Raw genomic sequence first — 19,380 nt, 5'->3', positions numbered from 1 at the left:
GCATGTTTTCACACTTAAGCACAAATTGGGAGACAATCATGAAACCATGCTATTTCATTGAATAAATGTGGGTAAAAGGTCATAAAATCACCTAAATTAAGCACAAGATAAACCCTACAAAAGGGGGTTTATCACCCATAGCGTTCCTGAGGTGTCTTGGTAAGTTGAGAGGCTGGTCTGTAAGGACACACCAGAGAAGAACAGTCATATCTGCAGTGAAGGAGGACTCATGAGTGCTCGGAAAGACGTAGTGGGACATAATTTGTGCCCACACTCGAGCCTCCAAGGTGAGTGCTGAAGCCAATATTTTCTTAGGTGGGATCGATGGTATCCATAGATCCATCTGCTACCAGGTTGTGCTATAACTCTGAGGACGGCGTCCCAGTCAAATTGGTATGTCTGGCATTTGAAAGAGGCTTCTTGGTATGCGTCCAATCCTTCTGAAGCAGGGGGAAGATCTAAAGCGCGCTGAATGGCCTCTTCGGAAATAGGGACTTGCTTTTGACAGACATAGACAGACTACAAGATTGGCATGTGAAAATTGGAGTAGAATTCAACTACCCATAAAAGGTTAACCTGCCGTGGCTGTCTCCGTAAGAATCCCCATTGTCTTTGCTCAATGCGGGGCTTAACAAATTCAATAATGTGGGTTGGGAGGATGAGTAGGTGCTCATTGTTATAGTTCCGCTCAGCCAGGATGGGGAACTTCTGCTCACAGTAGCAGTTAGTGAACCGTGCAGTGTCCTTTGCTAGAAAGGCTTTCTCTTTTTCATCAACCTTGATGATCCTCTTGACTCGCTTTGTTGAGGGCTTTACTGATGTTGAAGATGATTCCGCAGCTAGTGCTCTTTTCATTCCTCTCCTTGCTGGTGGTTTGGGAGTAGCTTTCTCTTTACCCTTCTTGGTGGCCATCCTGAAAAGGGGAAAAGGAAAGTAACATTTAAAGCTAAGGGTTAGAGCAAGGAGGAGGACAGTACAAGTGATAATCATTGCATGGTAAAGAAGGATGCCGTTAACACATGGTCGCAACTACATGTGATAAGTTCATCAATGGAAATATAGCAAGTGCATGTTATGGCAAGTAGATGCAAGATGTTTATTGGCATGCCGGCAAAGGCATGAGTAGCATAGATCAAGCATCAGTAACCAAAATGTATTATAACTCGTAACAAACTGACCATCACGTTTGTATTGAAAATTATATTTAATTAATAAAATATTTAAGGAGTTTTGTGAAAAATAGGCGTTAGAGTAGAAGGATGGAGTAATTAAAAATGCATAATGCCATATGGGCTTTTTCACAAACACTTAGCATGCGTGGTAGATATGTTATTGAAAGTATTAAATTTGAACATACAAACAACCCAAAAATAATTATTGATAATTGTCAAACAACTTCTTAATAATCCACAAGCAATTATAGAAGAAAATAATCACCCAATTAAATTTCTAACACCAAGTAAAAAGGATGTAAAAAGAAAAAGAAAGACTAAGAAAACATAGATTATGAAATTGAAAAGAAAAAAAAGAAGGGAATATAAATTAAAGTAATAATGGAAGAGTAAAAGGGGAAGAAGAAAAGAACCTTGATGAAGAAGATGGAGAGGAAAAGAGAAAGTAGTAGAAGGTAAGAAAGAACAAAGAAGAAGAAAGGGAGAAGAAATAAGAAAGAATGATAATAGAAAGATAATTAGGATTAGGGGGGTGGGAGATTTGAAATCAGGCGCTGAGGTGGATTAGCTGTGCATCGCTTGTGACAAGTACGCGTGCATCACGCGTTCGCGCGGGTTGCGCTATTTTCAAGTGATGCGTATGCGTGGGGACGCGTACGCGTGACTTGAATTGTGTTATTGGCGCGGAGGCAGCCTCGCGCACGCACAACTCTCTGTTTCAATACGCACATTGCCAAAATTTAGGGACTGACGCGCACGCGTGAATGGCCTGAATTGGGAAATGACGCGTACGCATCATGGACACGTACGCGTGATGGGGTTTGTGCTTCCAGCATAATTCCAGCCCCACACTATCATAACTCTCTGGCCATACACTCATTTACGCCGATTTGCAGGGCCACGCGTACGCGTGGGTGACGCGCATGTGTGGAGGGCTGATTTTGCAGGCGATGCGTACGCGTCAGGGACGCGTACACATGGTCGTGTTTGTGCCTAAAGCACGCCTCCAGCCATGCTCCCACTTCACTCTCTTTTTCATTCTTCTTTGCTTCGCATGCACACATGACGCGTACGCGTCGGCGAGGCTTGCGCATTGTGTGCTCTTTCTTCTTCTTCTTTTTATGCAAAATGCAAAATGCAGCATGCAGATGAATATGCAGAAATTATGAGAAGAGTCACTAAGAAAAATAAAGTAGAATAAAATAACATAAAACTAAGACTAAAACCGAATGACCAAACCATGGTAGGTTGTCTTCCATCTAGCACTTTGCTTTTACGTCCTTAAGTTGCACGGTCTTCAGGCTCATTTTGCTTCTATTGGTGGGTCCTCCAAGAGGAAGAACTCTAGCTCTTTGTGTTCCTTCATCTTCTCACCATGATAAAGCTTTAAGCGGTATCCATTGACCTTGATGCAATTGGAACTTGAAGGATGACGCAGGTAAAAGACTCCGTATGGCTCTGCCTTTTCTACTCTGTAGGGACCTTCCCATCTTGATCTCAGCTTGCCTGGCATGAGCCTCAGTCTAGAGTTATAAACGAGAACCAGATCTCCTGGTCTGAACTCTCTTCTCTTGATATGCTTGTCATGCACGACCTTCACCTTTTCTTTGTATAATCTGAAGTTGTCATATTCTTCGAGTCGAAGGGTCTCCAGTTCTGCTAGTTGCAGCTTCCTTTCAGCACCAGCTTTCTCAAATCCTATGTTGCACTCCCTCACAGCCCAGAAAGCCTTGTGTTCCACCTCTACTGGAAGGTGGCAAGCCTTTCCGTACACTAAGTGGAAGGGACTCATCCCAATGGGTGTCTTATATGCTGTCCGATACGCCCAGAGCGCATCTTGTTGCCTGGCACTCCAGTCCTTCCTATGAGGCTTTACTATCTTCTCCAGGATATGCTTTATCTCTCTGTTAGACACATCTGCTTGTCCATTGGTTTGGGGATGGTAAGCTGTTGCTACCTTGTGAACAATCCCATGCTTCTTCAGTAATCCTATTAATCTCCTGTTACAAAAGTGAGTGCCTTGATCACTCACGATTGCTCGTGGTGATCCAAAGCGACAGATAATATGATTTCTAACAAAGGAAACAACATTGTTAGCATCATCAGCACGGGTAGGAATTGCTTCCACCCATTTAGAGACATAATCTACAGCTAACAGTATATAAAGGTAACCACTAGAGTTTGAAAATGGACCCATGAAGTCAATACCCCAAACATCAAAAATTTCACAGAAAAACATAATCTGTTGGGGCATCTCATCCCTCTTGGATATATTCTCAAACCTTTGGCATGAGGGACAGGATTTACAAAAGGTAGCGGCATCCTTAAAAAGAGTGGGCCACCAGAATCCACAGTCTAAGATTTTTCTAGCTGTTCTTTGAGGGCCAAAATGTCCTCCACTCTCAGAAGAGTGGCAGGCCTCTAAAATGGACTGGAATTCTGATTGAGGCACACACCTTCTAATTACCTGGTCAACACCATACCTCTATAAGTATGGGTCATCCCATATATAATATTTAGACTCGCTTTTCAGCTTGTCCCTTTGATGCTTAGTAAAATTAGGAGGGAAAGTATGGCTAACTAGATAATTAGCTACCGGTGCATACCAAAGAACTACTTCAGATACTGCGTGCAAGCTATCAAATGGGAAAGCATCATTGATAGGAGTGGAGTCATCCTTAATGTGCTCAAGGCGACTCAAGTGGTCTGCCACTAAATTCTGGTTACCACTCCTATCCTTAATTTATAAATCAAATTCTTGCAGCGATAGTATCCAACATATCAACCTTGGTCTGGACTCATTTTTAGCTAATAAATATTTTAGAGCTGCATGGTCCGAGTACACTACTACCTTAGTACCAAGTAAATAGGCTCGAAATTTATCCAGAGCAAAAATAATAGCTAGAAGCTCTTTTTTAGTGGTAGTGTAATTAGACTGAGCAGCGTCTAAGGTCTTAGAAGCATAAGCAATTACGAAAGGATCCTTACCTTCGCACTAAGCCAGCGCCGCTCCTACTGCATGGTTGGAGGCATCACACATAATCTCAAAAGGCTGGCTCCAGTCTGGTCCTCTCACAATTGGAGCTTGAGTCAAGGCAATTTTCAGCTTATCGAATGCTTGCATGCAATCCTCACTGAACTCGAACTCAACATCTTTCTGCAGCAGTCTGGACAAAGGCAATGCTACCTTACTAAAGTCCTTGATAAATCTCTGGTAGAAACCTGCATGACCAAGGAATGAACGGACTTTCCTCACGGAGGAGGGGTAAGGCAAACTAGAAATGACATCTACCTTTGCTGGATCTACAGAAATACCAGTATTAGAAACAACATGTCCTAATACAATACCTTATTTTACCATAAAGTGACATTTTTCAAAATTTAAAACAAGGTTTGAACTAACACACCTGTCTAATACTCTAGCTAAACTATCCAAGCAAAGGTTAAAGGAATCACCATATACGCTAAAATTATCCATAAAAACTTCCATACAGCTTTCGGTAAGATCTGAAAAGATACTCATCATGCATCTTTGGAAAGTAGCCGGTGCATTACATAGGCCAAAAGGCATCCTCTTATATGCATACATTCCAAAGGGACATGTAAAAGTAGTCTTTTCCTGATCTTCAAGAGCTATATGAATTTGAAAATAGCCTGTATAACCATCTAAAAAGCAGTAATGGGATTTACCTGATAGGCGATCAAGCAATTGATCAATAGGCAAGGGATAATGATCCTTGCGAGTAGCTTGGTTGAGACGCCTGTAATCAATGCAAACTCTCCATGAATTCTACACTCTAGTTGTCAGGAGTTCTCCATGCTCATTCTTTACTGTTGTGACTCCAGACTTCTTGGGCACCACTTGTACTGGACTGACCCATTCACTGTCTGAGATGGGGTAGATGATGTCTGCTTCAAGTAGCCTGGTCACTTCTTTCTTGACAACTTCTAAGATGGTGGGATTCAGTCTTCTTTGGGGTTGACGGACAGGTCTTGCTCCCTCTTCTAAGAATATTCTGTGCTCACAAACTCGAGGGCTGATGCCTACTATATCCGCCAAGCTCCACCCAATTGCTTTCTTGTGTCTTCTCAGCACACTGAGCAGCTGCTCCTCTTGTTGGGAAGTGAGTTCCCTTGCAATGATAACTGGGAGCTTCTGATTATCTTCAAGGTAAGCATACTTGAGGTGGGGTGGAAGGGGTTTTAATTCCAATATCTGTTCATGGCTGGGCTCTGGGTCATCTAGAGCTAGTGATAATGGCAAAGTGTCCTCATTGTGTTCAAAGGGTGTCCCCACACTTGGGCCTTGCTCCATGTGCCTCTCTTTTACTTCTTCTTGGTGAACTGCAGCTACAGTTTCATCAATGATGTCACACTGGAAGATGGAATGATCTTTCGGAGGGTGCTTCATAGCTTCATTCAAATTGAAACTCACTGTTCTGCCATCTATCTCAAAGGAGTAAGTTCCTGAGAATGCATCCAGCTTGAACTTTGAAGTCTTCAGGAATGGCCTTCCAAGCAAGATTGATGATGGTCTTCCTGAGTCATTAGGGGGCATTTCCAAGATATAGAAATCAATGGGAAATGTAAGCCCCTTAATGCTTACCAGCAAGTCTTCAACGATTCCAACCACAGTAATAATGCTTTTATCTGCTAAAACAAAATGAGCTGCCGACTTTTTTAACGGAGGGAGCCTCAAAGCATCATATATAGATAATGGCATTATACTCACGCACGCTCCTAAATCACAGATGCAGTCAGAAAATATTACACCCCCAATGGTACAGTTAACCATGCATGGACCTGGATCACTACATTTTTCACGTATACCTCCCATTAAAGCAGATATAGAACTACCTAAAGGAATAGTTTCTAATTCATTAATTTTATCTTTATGTATACATAAATCTTTCAAAAACTTTGCATATTTAGGTACTTGTTGAATAACATCAAAAAGGGGAACAGTTACCTCAACCTTTTTGAAAATTTCTACCATTTTGGGATCAAGTTCCATCTGCTTCCTGGACTTCCGTGCATGGTGTGGAAATGGAACAGGAATGGTGCCACTTGCAACTTCTGCGTCCTTTGGTGCTCCATTCCTTGGCTGTGCTACTTCTTCTTCAACCATGTCTTGTACTTCCTCTTCCTCTTCAGCATCTTCCACTTCAATTATGTCTTCAACTGGGGCGTGTTCTTGTGGACTTGGCTCCTCCTGATTCCTCTCTTGCAGTGTGGTTTCGGACCTCAAAGTGATGGCATTGATGCCACCCTTGGGGTTGGGTAAGGGTTGAGAAAGAATTCCATTGGAACTATTCATTGATCCAATCTGTGAGGCAAGAGCTTGTACAGCAGAGGTCAGGCCGTTTAAGGTGGAGCTAAGTGTGTTCTCCATGGCCTTTTGTCTTTTCTCAATAGACTGAAGCATTTCATCATGAGAAGAAAAAGAAGGGTAAGTGATCTGAGGGGCCTGTTGTTGGTTATTCTGAGGTGCTTGGGACTGCCTTAAGTGAGGTGCTTTATAAGGCTGGTTTTGGTTCTGTTGTCTGTTATTGTTATTCCACCTCTGATTTCTATTATTGTCTCTGCCTCCTCTGTTGTAGTTGTCCCTCCAACCTTGGTTAGAATTATCCATCCATCCCTGGTTGGAATGGTCTCTCCATCCCTGGTTGGAGTTGTCTTGCCAACCTTGGTTGTAGTTTCCACCTTGGTTGTAATTGCCGCCTTGTTGATTGTACCTTTGATTTGGGCGGTCATAGAAATTATGAGTGGCTGCTACGGTGTTGTCCTCTTGTTGGAGCTGCGGACACTCATCAGTGCAATGACTATAATCAGCACATATTCTGCATACTCTCTGAGGGACTAACTGTTGACTTTGTTGTGGTGAGGAAAGCTGAGGTTGTTGTTGATTTAGCTGTATTTGCTTCAGTAGGTTGGTCATCTCACATATATTCTATGTAAGAGCAGAAGTCTCAATGCTAGAGAAAACCTCTGCAACAGCCTTTGAGTGGCTGTTCCTGTGTCTGTGATTCCGAGTGGACTCAGGTAGGTCGCTGATCAGTTGCCACGCTTCATCTGCGGTCTTGTACTTTTCAGCGAACCATTACTTGCACCATCCAGTGTGGTCTTATCACGGAGCTTTATGCCTTGAGTGAAATAGCTGATCAACACTAACTTGTCAATCATGTGATGGGGGCATGCGTCCAGAAGATTCCTGAAGCGCTCCCAGTGCTCATAAAGAGTCTCTGATTCACCTTGAATAATGCAAGAGATCTCTTTCCTTAGTCTATCTATAACTTTAGCTAGAAAGTATTTTTCCAGGAATTTTCTCCTGAGCGTATCCCAGTTAGTAACGGTCGCTTCAGGTTGAGTGTAGTACCACTTCCTTGCCTTTCCCTCAAGAGAAAATGGGAAGGCGGTCAGCAAAATAGAAGTTTCATCTGCACCATGACACCTAACAGTAGAACAGGCTGTCTGAAAATCCCTTAGGTGCTTGATAGGCTCCTGAGCAGGTAAGCCATGAAACTTGGGCATCAAGTTGATTAATGCAGTCTTCAATTCAAAATCTGCAGCCAGATTTGGATGACGCACTTGATACGATTGTAGAGTAAAGTCTGGGGCTCCTGCCTCCTGGAGAGTGATCCTCCTGGGTGCCGCCATGTTACCTGCACGTAAATCAACCGAATTAGTAGTAGATGAGCTTGTTTCTTCCTCAGATGGCAGTTCAGATTCGCCCTCAGATGAGACTGGTGAATCGATAATAATCACTTCACCACCCTCAGAGGCTAACCGACGCCGAGCTCGCCTAATACGTGAAAGAGTTCTTTCAATTTCAAGATCGAATGCGGCTAAGCTCGGATCAGGCAGTGAACGTGTTATTCAATGAAAGAAACATACAGCTCATGGTAATAAAATAAAATAAAATATTCAAAAATTAAAAATATGTACACTAATTAATAATTTAGCACATAATTGCAACTCCCCGACAACGGCGCCAAAAATTGATGCGAGGCGGAAGTCAGCCAATTAAGAATTCAATATAGAAATAGCGTTGTGAGTACAGTTCTTAACTAACTAAAATCCGCTCATCAATTTAGAAAGGTTGTCACAAAATTAGAATAAAAATACTGGGAGTATGATTCCCAGGTCGTCTCCCAACGAGTTGACAAAAGGGTGCTATCTTATTAATCAGGGGTTTTCCGAGAAATTTGAGAGTTGAATGACAGAAAATAAATAATTGTAAATTAAAAAAGATTATATATTCTAATTAAAAAGCCTTGACTCAAGGAATGATTATTTGGAAGTTCCATCCTTGTTGGAATTCTCTCAAGTGTAGTATAAAGAGGTTGTTATTTTCACTTAGTTAACCCTTACTAAATAAAGGAAAGTCAAGTGATTAAGCTAACTCTTATTTGCAAATCCTAGTCCTCTCCCTTGGGAAGGTCTAGCGTTAGTAAATAGAGATTTAGCCAACAACTTCCAATTTAACTAATCACTTGAGCAATCCAACTCAAGTGTCTCCTTTCAATCAATCCCCATGTCAAGTATGGAATCTACTCTATTGACATGGAAATTACTTGCATAGAATTAAAAAGGGGATAAAAGAAAGACATGATAGACAATAACTACAATTTAATTAAAAGTAAAAGTAATCCTTTGTATTAATAAATTCTAAAATTAATCCAATTGTAACTCTAAATAAGAATTAAGAATATGGAATAGTAAAGGAATAAGGAAACAAACTAGAATAATATCTTCAACGGAGGTAATGACTCTTCAATATCCAAGCAAAAGCATAAAACTAAGAATATGTGAATGTAAAAGAAAACCTAGAGGAAGAGTAATTTCTCTCTAGATTCAGATCTAAAAACTAAAACATGCTAATGAGAATCTCCCTTGAGTCTCAGCTCGTTTCCTGGCTCTAGTCTGTATTTCCGGGCCGGAAATTGGGTCAAAACGCGACCTAAAATTGCCCCCAGTGTTTTCTGTTATTTCTGCAGATCGTGCATGTCACGCGTACGCGTCAGTCACGCGTACGCGCGTCAGGCATGCGCATGCGTCGTCTAGCAAAACTCCAATCCACGCGTGAGCTATGCGTGCGCGTCGATGCTCGCTGGTTATCTCCTTAGTTTCTTGTGTTCCTTCCATTTTTGTAAGCTTCCTCTCCATTCTCTAAGCCATTCCTGCCCTATAAAGCCTAAAACACTGAACACACAGATAACGACATCGAATGGTATAAAGGGGAATTAAAATACACAAATTAAAGGCTTTAGGAAGCAAGTTTTCAATCATATAACAGAACTAGGAAGGAATTGTAAAATCATGCAAATCATATGAATAAGTGGGTAAGGACTTGATAAAAACCACTCAATTTAGCGCAAGATAAACCATAAAATAGTGGTTTATCAGACATAGAAGAGATCAAGCACTACATGGGGTCCTCAAAGAGGAGCACTGGCCACCATCTGTCTGTCTATTTATCTGCTCTCTTGTTCTAGTTGCATGATCATTTGCATTGATGTCTTTAAGATGTAAAATGTTCCATATATCTCTCACCTTGCATAAATAAATTTTTTTATCTGAAAATAATTGAGAGATGCATAAATTTCAAGTTTAAAATAAGATTAGTTTAATTAGTTTGATGTGGTGTCATTTGCTTTTGTTTTCTGAATGTATGATTAAACAGTGCATGTTTGAAGTTGAAATTTATGAATGTTGGCTCTTGAAAGAGTAAGGAGAAAGGAAAAATATTTTTGTTAATCTGAAAAATCTGAAAATTGATTCTTGAAGCAAGAAAAAGCAGCAAAAAGCAAAAGAAAAAAAATATATATGCATGCAAGAAAGAAAAAAAATGGCGAAAAAGCAGAAAAATCCATTACTGCCCAAAAATGCAGGAAAAGGAGGGCAAATTGAAAAAGCCAGTAACCGTTTAAACCAAAAGACAAGTGATGCCAAAGCATCTTAGGCTAGTTTCACTAGTATTTTTCTGTTAGTTTTAGTGGTTTTATGCATTTTCTTGAGCTTAAAGTAACCAAGAATGGTTAAAAGAAGAACAAAGCAATGAACCATCCAAACAGTATGATTTTGATGCAAATTCCATGAGTTTTTAGTTATATTACTTGAATACTATGAATGGAAGATTTCTCATGAAATTTTGCAAGACTTTGATGCAATTGTTTGGATGATTTCAGGGAAGAAGAGGCTAAGCAAGGAAGCAACAAAATCAATAAAGGAAGCTTGAATATCACATGTGGAGTTTAAGTTCCAGTTTAAGCCTAAACTGGAGCTTAAACGCCAGAATCATGAAGGCTAAGAAATGCTGGAATTGAAGTTTAACCTCCAGTTTAACCTTAAACTGGAGGTTAAACGCCAGAAGTGAGAAGGATACCAAGGGGGGCAGTTCCACGTTTAACCTCCAGTTTAACCTTAAACTGGAGGTTAAACGCCAGAAGTGGGAAGTGCACCAGGGAGCCATTCCACGTTTAAGCTCCAGTTTGACCTTAAACTGGAGCTTAAACGTGTTCGACCAAGAACTCTCCTCCAGGGCTGCCTTTCCCCCCTTCCACGTTTAAGCTCCAGTTTAACCTTAAACTGGAGCTTAAACGTGTTCGACACCTCCAGGGCTACCTTTCTCAGCTTCCACGTTTAAGCTCCAGTTTAACCTTAAACTGGAGCTTAAACGTGTTCGACCTCCAGGATGGCTTCCTCCTCTTCCACGTTTAAGCTCCAGTTTAACCTTAAACTGGAGCTTAAACGTGTTCGACCTCCAGGATGGCTTCCTCCTCTTCCACGTTTAAGCTCCAGTTTAACCTTAAACTGGAGCTTAAATGTGTTCGACCTCCAGGGCTGCCCTTCCTATCTCCACGTTTAAGCTTCAGTTTAACCTTAAACTGAAGCTTAAACGTGTTCGACTACATGACTCTCCAGGGCTGCCTTCTTCCATTTCCTCGTTTAAGCTTCAGTTTAACCTTAAACTGAAGCTTAAACGTGCTTCTACAAAAGGCTTCACTGGAAGTGTCTGGCGTTTAAGCTGCAGTTTAAGCTTAAACTGCAACTTAAACGCCACTCTTGGAAAAGGTTTCTGGGCCAAAAATATTGCGGTTTAAGTTAGTCTTTGAGCACAAACATTAACTTAAACTTACTCTGGCATGAAACCCAATTGAATATCATGGTTTATGGGATTGGGCCTGAAGAATTGATGAGTCTGAAATTTCAATTTGTTGAGTCATGTATTATTATTTGATTATCACTAAGATGGCTCAATGAATGTTACAGAATTTGGATCAGCAGCCTCATCAAGATTATGGATCATAAACCCAAAGCAAAAGGAAAGCAGGGAGAGGCCTCAAAGCCCAAGAAACACAACAGAAGCTCAATATAGAAAGTGTATAAATAGGATAGAATTGAAGTTAGGGAGAACTTTTACCTTCACTTTTAGCTAGTTTTCATATCTTTGTAATTGAATTCAGAGCTATGACTCACTAAACCCCCTTTCATTGGGTTAGGGAGCTCTATTGTAATTCAATGAATCAATAATAGTTTATCTTCTTCTTCAATCTTTTCTCTTGAATTTTGTTAGAAAGCTTCTCGATCTAATTCCATTGGGTAGTTGTCTTGGGAAAGAAACTACCCATAATTGAAATCCTTCGGAACCTTGGGAAAGGAATGGAGGATTCATGCTAGAGAAGCTTTCTCACAGTGAATTGGATTGGGGTTTGGATGGATATTGTGACATGTAATCCTACCAAATTGTGGTTCATGAAACTGTGTGGTATAATCAGTGATCGAGCATCATCTCTTCTTATGAACATTTAAACCAAGGGATTGGGAATTTGTTCATTTTTAGAGAGAATTGGTGAGCCAAGGGATTGGGATCCAATCATATAAGATTGCCAAGCAAAATTCAATGAACGCATTGCTTGAGGAAGAGATAAACATGTTTTGATTCGGAGATCTCAATATCTCCTATAACCCAATGAATCCCCCAATTCTGATTTCCATCTTCTCTTTATATTCTGCAACTCAATTCATGCAATCACCCCCATTCCCTTTTAATTTCAGCAATTTAGTTTCTGCTCTTTAATTCATGCAATTTAAGATTCCGCCATTTCAATTTCTTGTCATTTACTTTTCCCGCCAATTTTACATTCCGCAATTCTCATCTCAATCTTGATTCCGCTCAACTAGAACACACTTCTAATCCGAATTGCTCACTCAACCAATCCTTGTGGGTTTCGACCTCACTCTATTGTGAGTTTTTACTTGACGATAACCGGTGCACTTGCCGGAAGGAATTTTGCCGATCGTGCAATTTCCTAAATCGTAGCATAACTAGTTTATGCACATCAACAAGGGTAAAAGGATCAAAGGCCTTGAGCATTAATAGATAGGAGGGCCCAAAGGAATAAAATCCTGGCCTAAGCAGCTAAAACAAGTTGTCCCTAACCATGTGCTTGTGGCGTGAAGGTGTCTGATGCACGGAAAACTTGTCTCACAATAAATCTCCCTTCAGAAAGTGTACCGAATTTGTCGTCAAGTAAAAACTCACAATAGAGTGAGGTCGAATCCCACAGGGATTGATTGATCAAGCAACTTTAATTAGAAGAATGTTCTAGTTGAGCGAATCCAGAATTTGGGTTGAGAGTTGCAGAAGATAAAATGGCGGGAATGTAAATAACAGAAAAGTAAATGCTAGAATTAAAGGACTGGAAGTAAATGACTGAAAATAAATTACAGAATTGTAAATGGGAATGGGGGATTTGCTCATAAAAGTAAATGGAAGAAATTAAAGAGAATGGGTAAGATCAGAGATGGGGAGTTCATTGGGCTTAGGAGATGTTGCAATTCTCCGGATCAAGTTCATTTTTATCTCTTCCTCAATCAATGCACTCATTGATCTCCTTGGCAATCTTAAGTGATTGAATTACAATTTCTTGCAATTCAATCTCTCAAATCTTGATCAATAGCCAATTCCTTGGTCAATTGCTCATGAGAAGAGATGAAGTATGGTCACTGATTATACCACATGCATTTCCCAAATCAAGTATTGAGAGGGTTATAGTCATATACCCATCCAAACCCAATTTGGTCCAGCATGAGAAAGCATTTCTAGCTTGATCTCTTCATTCCTCTTTTAAGGTTCAAAAGAGATCCAAGTTTGAATAGCTTCTCTTCCAAGATAACTACTCAATTGGATGAAGATCGAAAGTTTTCAAGTAAAATCAAGAGAAAAGATAGAAGAAGAATAATGAAAATTAGTATTGATCCATCAAATTACAACAGAGCTCCCTAACCCAATGAAAGGGGTGGGTTTAGTTGTTCATAGCTCTTGAAAATGAAAATAAAGATGGAGAATACATCATAGAACTAGAAATTGCAGAGAAAAATAAAATACAGAGAGTAGTTCTCTTTTTCCAGCCTCTAGAACTCCTTAACAATTCAAAGCTACTCCTATATATACTATTTCTCTCAGCTTCTAGTTGGCTCTTCAAGTCTTGGGCCTTTGGATCTTGAGTTTGAAGCAGTTCTTTTCTTCATTTGGGCTTGGCTTTACTTGCAGAGAGAAAGTGCTAAGTGGGCAGAGACTTTAGCTCAGGGCATTAGGGATGTTAACATTTAGTGAAAGTATAAGTTCGAGAACGTTAGTGACACTTAACATTTTCACTAACATTCCAATGTACCCCTTTGCCTTACGTTAGAGCCCACGTTAACTAGGTTAACGTGGCTTCTAACGTGGCCTTGCCAACCTTCGAGAACGTTAGTGACACTCAACATTGTCACTAACGTTCCAATGTGCCCCTAGATCTCACGTTAGAGTCCACGTTAACTAGGTTAACGTGGCTTCTAACGTGGCCATTCTTAGCCATCCCAACGTTAGTGACAATGTTGAGTGTCACTAACGTTGGCTCATCATTCATTCCTCATCGTTAGCTTCCACGTTAACTAAGTTAACGTGGCTCCTTGGGGGTTGTGTGGTTGCTTCCAACGTTAGTGACGATGTTGAGTGTCACTAACGTTGTCGACAACTCTCACTTCTTACATTAGCTCCCACATTAACCAAGTTAACGTGGGAGTTAACGTGGTGTGTTGCATCCTTAGGCCAACGTTAGTGACAATGTTGAATGTCACTAACGTTGGCTTCTCTTCCCCCTTTAACGTTAGAGGCCACGTTAACTAGGTTAACGTGGGCTCTAACGTGGCCACTCATGAGTGTTTGCCAACGTTAGTGACAATGTTAAGTGTCACTAACGTTGGCTCAACTTCCCTTCTCCACGTTAGAGTGCACGTTAACTTAGTTAACGTGACTCTTAACGTGGGCAATGATGGCTTTGAGAGTGTTATTGGCAATCACTTTTCTCATTAACCTTGCAAGTTACCTCCCTTTCCTTGCTTCCTTTGGTCCTGAAATCAAGCAATAGAGTGCATCAAAGTTCTAGTCCAAGTCATGGGTAATGCAGCATACAATTTGTCACTAAATTCATGCAAAATCCTCATGAAATAATGTAAAATGCACAATGTATGCTTGAATCAAGGTGTAGGTGAATATCTACCCAAAACTAGCTTATTTCCTAAAGAAATGCATGAAACTACCCTAAAAAGAGTAAAGAAAAGGTCAGTGAAACTGGCCAAGATTCCCTGGCATCACAACACCAAACTTAAAGCTTGCTTGTCCCTAAGCAAGTACTGGAACAAGAGAATGATGAATGGAATATCCAGAGGAATGAGTCATTATTGTGGAAGTCATGTTACCGATTTTATGGTGGTTTCATGCATAGCAACTTAGGTTCATTCCATTACTGGCTTTCAGACTTTTATCATGTCCCTAAACACTTACTTTGTTTATATCCCATGAGACTTTTATTCATTGATCCTTTTATTGTTATTTCAAGGGTTATTTGTGTTAATTAGGCTAAGTGCTCTGTAAGGGGGCAACTCTTTAAGGTAAGCTTTCAGCCAACACTCCCGAACCAGTTGGTTCAAGGTGCTAGGTGTTGAAGCACCCCTAAGGACTTACTCCCTCAAGTCTCTCCCCCATACATACACACCACAGGCATATAGTTTATTTATTTTCTTTTCTTGAGACCTTGGTGTCCAGCACCTCTTTGGGTTACTAAATGCTCTGTAGTGAGGGTTACTCTTGATAGTGGATTTTCAGCTGATAATCCCGGGTTAGTTAACCCAAGTTACCAAGTGATAAAGCACCCCTGAGAGCTTATTCATCCAAGTAGATCCCTCACACAGGAGCACCACAGACACTTGTCTCAAGGTCTAAACCATTGGTGCCTAGCCTTATTACTTACTCTTTTTCTTTTGTTTTTCACTTCCATTGTTCTTTCCCTTTTCTCTTATTAGGATCTTGTTATTAACTTAGTCTCATGGGTATATCCAAAGTCAAGTATTCAGGATAGATAGTTGTCCTCCTAGCCTTGTGGTTGAACCAACTTAGCTAACTTATGACTACCCCAAAGATTCATGAATGCACCTCCACATTATGAACTCTACTCTGGTCTTTTAAAAAAAACATAAACATTCTCTTCCTTATTTGATTTAAAGGGACAAGCTTACAAGAATGTTAACGAGGATGTAGTGACATAAAGACTGGCACACATAGACCTATTCAGAACTTAAAAGACAGAATTTAAAAAGGGTTCAACTACGAGTAACTACAAATCAAAAGTGCATTCGGACTTCCAACTTTCAACAATTCTGAGTACAATGGAATTAAGTAACAATACAACCTTTGGGTGATGATTTCTGGTTGCCTTCTTTCTTTGTCATCATCCTAGTTTTTGCTGCCTAGCTTCTTTGGGTGGAGGTGCACCATTTCCTCATAAGGTTCCTGCAAGGTTACTGGAAGTTGCTTGTTCCCAAAGCACTTGAGACATAGTTAGCTTGCATATATGCTGGTGCTTTTTGAACTCAATTTGGTGTGTGAACACCAAACTTAGTTCCTTGCCCAGTCCAAACATTGCACATATGCAGAGAACCCCATATCTTGTTGTCAACAAAGCAATGATAACCTATAGTCTAACTACATCTAAGTGGTTTCTCTTGATTGGATGGAGCTAGCAATGTTCTTCTGGAGTGGAGTGTAATTCTAACCAATGTCCTTTGGTGGAACACCAAACTTAGAATTACACCATCACTCTTGGATTGTTCTGGTGTGGAACACCAAACTTAGCTCCTTACAATACAGGGGAAACGACTTGTGATTTTTTTATTGAAATAAAGATGAAAGTGAAACTACCTGAGGTTCGGTTGCCTCCCAACAGAGCGCTTTTTTATCGTCGCTAGCTCGACGAGTCCTTAATTACTTGAGATGGTACTTTACTCTGGGGTTTTCCCCCATGTTGCCCAGATAATGCTTGAGTCTTTGTCCATTCACTGTAAAAGTCCTCTCTGAACCTTCATCCGTGATTTCGATGTGGCCATATGGTGATACTTTCGTAACCATGAAAGGTCCGAACCACCTTGACTTGAGTTTTCCTGGGAACAGCCTTAATTTAGAATTGTAAAGGAGTACTCGCTGCCCCTTTTCGAAACTCCTGGGCGCAAGATGCATGTCATGTTTTCTCTTTTCCTTTTCTTTGTACATCTTAGTGTTTTCATAGGCTTGTGACCTGAATTCCTCTATCTCTTGCATCTGCAAGATCCTTTTTGCACCAGCAGCAATGCTGTCAAAATTTAGTATCTTGATAGCCCAGAGAGCTTTGTGTTCCAGCTCCAGTGGTAAATGACAAGCCTTCCCATAGACCAGTTGATATGGAGACATTCCAAGTGGAGTTTTGAATGCTGTTCTGTATGCCCAAAGAGCATCATCCAGCTTCTTTGACCAATTATTTCTAGATGCACCCACAGTTTTTTCCAGGATCCTCTTCAGCTCTCTGTTGGATATCTCAGTTTGCCCACTCGTTTGAGGGTGGTAAGGTGTGGCTACTTTGTGTTTTACCCCATATCGTAGAAGGAGAGCTTCTAGTGGTTTGTTACAAAAGTTGCTCCCTCCATCACTGATGAGGGCTCTTGGGACTCCAAACCGGCTAAAGATATTCTTCCTGAGGAAGTTCATGACTACCTTGTTATCATTAGTTGGGGTTGCAATAGCCTCTACCCACTTGGAAACATAATCCACTGCTACCAGGATGTACTTGTTTGCATGTGAGGTTGGGAATGGTCCCATGAAATCTATTCCCCACACATCAAATAGTTCCAGTTCCAAGATGAAATTTTGTGGCATGACGTTTCTTTTGGGCAGGTTCCCAGATCTTTGGCATTCATTGCAGCTTTTTACTAGTTCCTTGGCATCCTTGAAAAGGGTGGGCCAAAAGAATCCGCTTTGTAACACCTTTGCTGCAGTTCTGTCCCCTCCAAAGTGCCCACCATAACATGAACCGTGACAATTCCACAGGACTTCTCTTCCTTCCTCTTCCGAAACACATCTTCTAAGGATTCCATCTGAACATTTCTTGAAGAGATATGGTTCGTCCCAGACAAAGTATTTTGCATCATTCATGAGCTTCCTTTTTTGATGTTTATTGATCCCTGGGGGTAATGCCCCAGTTGCCTTGAAATTTGCAATATTTGCGAACCATGGTGCTTTGTGAACTGTCATCAACTGCTCATCAGGGAAGAGCTCGTTCACATTTGTATCATTTTCTCCACCTTGATCATGAGGGATTCTGGATAGGTGATCTGCCACCTTGTTCTCCACTCCTTTCTTGTCTCTGATTTCAATATCAAATTCCTGTAATAGTAAGATCCACCTTATTAGTCTTGGCTTTGATTCTTGCTTGGCAAACAAATATTTAAGTGCTGTGTGATCTGTAAAAACAATCACTTTAGCACCAATGAGGTATGATCTAAATTTGTCAAATGCAAAAACTATTGCTAGCAACTCCTTTTCAGTAGTGGTATAATTTCTTTGAGTTTCATTAAGGACTTTGCTAGCATAGTATATCACACGAACTAGGTTATCTTTCCTTTGTCCTAACACTGCCCCAACTGTAAAATCAGATGCATCACACATCAATTCAAATGGTAGGTTCCAATCAGGTGGGGAAATGATAGAAGCAGAGGATAACCTCATTTTCAAATGTGCAAATGCTAGCATGCATGTTTCATCAAAGATAAATGGTGTATCAGATATAAGGAGATTGCTTAAGGGCTTGGCTATTTTTGAAAAATCTTTAATGAACCTTCTGTAGAAACCAGCATGCCCTAAAAAACTCCTAATTGCCTTGACATCACTGGGTGGGGGTAGTTTTTCAATAAGTTCTACTTTAGCTCTATCAACCTCAATGCCTTGGTGAGAGACCTTGTGACCAAGGACTATTCCTCCTGTCACCATGAAGTGGCATTTTTCCCAGTTCAAGACCAAATTGGTCTCTTGGCATCTTTTCAATACCAAGGCGAGGTGATGTAGGCAACTAGGAAAGGAATCTCCGAATACCGAGAAATCATCCATAAAAACTTCAATGAATTTTTCTATCATATCTGAAAAGATAGAAAGCATGCAGCGTTGGAAAGTTGCAGGTGCATTACATAGCCCAAATGGCATGCGCCTATAGGCAAACACTCCATACGGATAAGTAAATGAGGTTTTCTCTTGGTCTCTGGGATCAACCACTATTTGGTTATATCCTGAATAACCGTCGAGAAAATAATAATATGCGTGCCCTGCAAGTCTTTCCAACATCTGATCCATGAATGGAAGGGGAAAATGGTCTTTTCGTATAGCCTCATTGAGTTTTCTGTAGTCTATGCACATCCGCCATCCTGTGACGGTCCTTGAAGGTATGAGCTCGTTCTTCTCATTGGTAACCACAGTGATTCCTCCCTTCTTGGGCACAACATGTATGGGGCTAACCCAAGGGCTGTCCGAAATTGGGTATATGACCCCTCCTTGCCAAAGCTTCATAACCTCTTCCTGTACCACTTCCTTCATGATTGGGTTCAGCCTTCTCTGGGATTGAATGGATGGCTTAGCATCATCTTCCAACAGTATTTTATGCATGCATATGGATGAATTGATTTCCTTCAAGTCAACAAGGGTCCATCCAATGGCATCCTTATGCTCCTGCAGCACCTTGAGTAGCTCGTCCTCTTGATCTTGACTGAGGGATGAATTTATGATCACTGGGTAGTTTTCATTTTCTCCTAGATATGCATATTTGAGAGTGAGTGGCAGTGCTTTGAGTTCAAGTTTGGGTGCTTC

Source organism: Arachis ipaensis, chromosome B3, assembly GCF_059453495.1.
Source record: "Arachis ipaensis isolate K30076 ecotype BB chromosome B3, ASM5945349v1, whole genome shotgun sequence".
Taxonomy (NCBI): Eukaryota; Viridiplantae; Streptophyta; class Magnoliopsida; order Fabales; family Fabaceae; genus Arachis; species Arachis ipaensis.
The sequence above is the reverse complement of the archived record's forward strand: the minus strand, read 5'-3'. Positions refer to the sequence as shown.